This window comes from Ochotona curzoniae, unplaced genomic scaffold, assembly GCF_017591425.1.
Source record: "Ochotona curzoniae isolate NIBS_2020 unplaced genomic scaffold, NIBS_Ocur_1.0 scaffold_3835, whole genome shotgun sequence".
Lineage (NCBI taxonomy): Eukaryota > Metazoa > Chordata > Mammalia > Lagomorpha > Ochotonidae > Ochotona > Ochotona curzoniae.
This window is the reverse complement of record NW_024467114.1, coordinates 26,871,787-26,874,977: the sequence shown is the minus strand read 5'-3', so window position 1 is coordinate 26,874,977 and position 3,191 is coordinate 26,871,787. Positions and strand designations below refer to the sequence as shown.

Below are 3,191 nucleotides of genomic sequence, written 5' to 3'. Positions count from 1 at the left end.
TCTCGCATCACAGCATCCCTGATGTCCTCTCGCATCACAGCATCCCTGCACCGTCCTCTCACATCACAGCATCCCTGCACCGTCCTCTCACATCACAGCATCCCTGCACCGTCCTCTCACATCACAGCATCCCTGCACTGTCCTCTCACATCGCATAGCTTTCATCTCTCCAACATCTTCCAGACTTGTCTGCAGCTTCACTGACGACTGTCACTCCTGGCAGAATGGGAAGGATCCTCGGACACAGACCGCTTCTCTTCCTGAGGGGACAGCAGAGGAAAAAAAAGCCCAGGAGTGCCACCAGGGACACCTGTCCTCCACTAAAGGAAAAAACAAACAAACAAACAAAAAACAAAACAAACAAAAACAGAAAAACAAAATAGGCAACAAAGAGCATACGGCACAGCATGCTATGTTGAGCTTCCAGGAGCCTCTGTCCCTCACGCTGGAGAAAACAAGCTCCATCCACATAGGCTCTTCTTTCAACTCCCATTTTCCTCTTACTCTTTTTGTTACCAAATACCACCTGTTTGTAAAACATCCGACAATACAAGACCTCAGTGAAAGGAAAAGGCTCCAAGTCCATTTGCACACTGGTTGACCAGCAGCCCAACAGAGGCTTCGTCTCAGAGTCCAACACAGTGATGACTTCTAAACTTGACTCAGAGAACAGCCATGTGCAAGTCGAGGAGGATCGGGAGAGGGGTTATGAGAGAAGGAAGAACAGGCATCAGGAAGGCCAGGGTCTGATCCACGTGTAGGAAGACACAAAGATGGGGGAGCAGGTTTCTAGCCATTTCTCAGGGCCTGGGGGGCAGTGTGCTTCCATGAGAGTCTCTGGTGTTTCCCTAACAGATTCTTTTCCCACTTGAGGTGGTCTGAATGGACTTCAACTTCCGGCTACCAAAGGGATTCCAGAGACAGTGAGTGCCACCTAATGCCCATGTCCTTCTCCAAGTCCTTGCCACATCTTTTTATTGACTACAGGTTCAGAAATAACTTCTGTAGTCAGGTCAATCATCTTATTGGGCGTGGGAACCAATCAGATAAGTTGTCTCCCAGTCTGAGTGTGGGAAGACGGGAGGCACTGGCCGTTGCGGACACGGACAACTTGTGTCAGCCACAAGCCTGCTATGCTACTTCAGCCTTTAGTGGTCTATGCTGTTCCCTTCAGCAGACCCAGATTAGATCCTTTCCCGGACTCTTCTGCTGCAGGTTAAATCAGAGCCTTCTAACTTCATGCTGTCTAGCATGTGATCCTACTCGTCCGCTCTGACTTTACTCCCTGTGATTCTGACATCTACCAGCTTACAGCCCAAGAGCCGCTTGTGGTTGACAGTTGTCTGGCCGTGAAACCGTGGGTGCTGCATTTTCCTCAACCACAGATTCATATTTACATTCTCATTCTACTCTTAACTGCTCTGCAACTATTTAGGTTTTCTTTTTTTTTTTTTTTCCCCTCCTCTCTCCCAGCTGTGCCTCCAGGCAGGCTCAAGAGAGGAGCTAGCAGCCTCCTCCCTGGGTGTCATGGAGTGTTCCTCTGCCCTCCCGTGTTAGCCTCATACTGCACAGCGTCAGCTGCACGAGGGCCTTGGAGAGGGCACCCTGACCAAATCAATCGATACAAAAACGGTTTGTCGAAAACCATGTTTTTTCCAAAAACACAGGAGAAAAACCAAGCTGACAGCCTGGTAGACAGCCTTCTCCCTCCTGCTTGGGTCACCCACACATGGAATTTGCATCCTTAAATGTGGCAGGATAGTATCCTACAAAGTACTCTGCAAGAATTTCTTTTTCTCATCACATGTTATGAACATCTTTCTGGGAAATCTACATTGATGGAACTCCTGCAGCACACTCGTGCACTGCTTACCAAGGACACGTCCTGAGACTGTACGGGTACGGGATGTCATCATGCAGGGTGCCCTCGCCCCGACCCCGATGGCAGAGGTCACTCACTCACTGTAGCCTCTTGATATGACCCAGACAAACCATAAACCCAAGAAGTAGGAGCAGTTGTAACTGCTCAGGAGTCAATTATTTTTATAAGCATAGAGAGTACATGCTACAGTAATAATACAAAGTATAATATAGTAAAGACACAAACCAGGTACCTGTTTACTATTATATTAGCATGATCATTATATATGGTAGATACTGGACAGGTATTTTTTTTTAAAGATTTTTATTTTTTATTGAAAGGCGGATATACAGAGAGGAGAGACAATGAGGAAGATCTTCCATCCGATGATTCACTCCCCAAGTGAGTGCAACGGCCGATGCTATGCCGATCCGAAGCCAGGAGCCTCTTCCAGGTCTTCCGCGTGGGTGCAGGGTCCCAAAGCTTTGGGCCGTCCTCGACTGTCTTCCCGGGCCACAGGCAGGGAGCTGGATGGGAAGTGGGGCTGCCGGGATTAGAACCGGCGCCCATATGGGATCCCGGGCATGCAAGGTGAGGACTTTAACCACTGCGCCACCGCGCCTGGCCCTGGGCAGCTATTATAAGACTGACAAGGCAATAGATTTGTTTATACCAGAATCATTATACATTCATAAAAAAGGCATTGTCATCTATGTTACAACAGCTGTGATGCCATTAAGCAATGGGAATTTGTCAGTGCCACTGAAATCTTCTGGAACTACCATCGTATATGCAGTCCATGTTGACTGAAACATCATTATCACAGCACATAGTTGTAGCTGTCTAATATTCCATTGCATAGATGAGTCATAATTAATTCAAGTGTACCTTATCAATAAATGTTGATATTTTGTTTTTAGCTTTTTTTTTTTCTGCTTATATATCCATCTTTATTTTCAGCAGCATTTAATTCCTTTGGCTTCAACATTTTTTTTTTTTTCTTTCTTTCTTTGGGAGCCAGAATGACAGAGAGAGAAGGAAGGAGAAAAAGATAGCCCATCTGCCGGTTGACTCCTCAGATGTCATAATGGCCGGGGTTAGGCCAGGCTGAAGTCAGGAGCCAGGAACACCACCTGGATCTCCCACAGGGGTGACAGGGACCCAAATACTTAGACCCTCAACCCCCATCTTCCTGCATACTGTAGTCGGAAGCTGGATTGGAAGCAGCGTTGCAGACTTGAACCAGTGCTGAAGGTAGGGGATAATAGTGGGTTCCAGAAAAGGCACACAGAGCTTCCTAATCGCCATCTTTGTAAATCTCAACTTTATC

At 47.2% G+C, this 3,191-nt stretch overlaps 1 non-coding gene across 1 annotated transcript; it reads right to left on the bottom strand.

Moving 5' to 3' along the window:
- Positions 1-1,471: 1,471 nt before the first annotated feature.
- LOC121145971 lies at positions 1,472-1,592 on the bottom strand. Its single transcript, XR_005882128.1, has one exon. It is a non-coding gene; the product is annotated as a small nucleolar RNA SNORA26 (small nucleolar RNA).
- Positions 1,593-3,191: the final 1,599 nt, after the last annotated feature.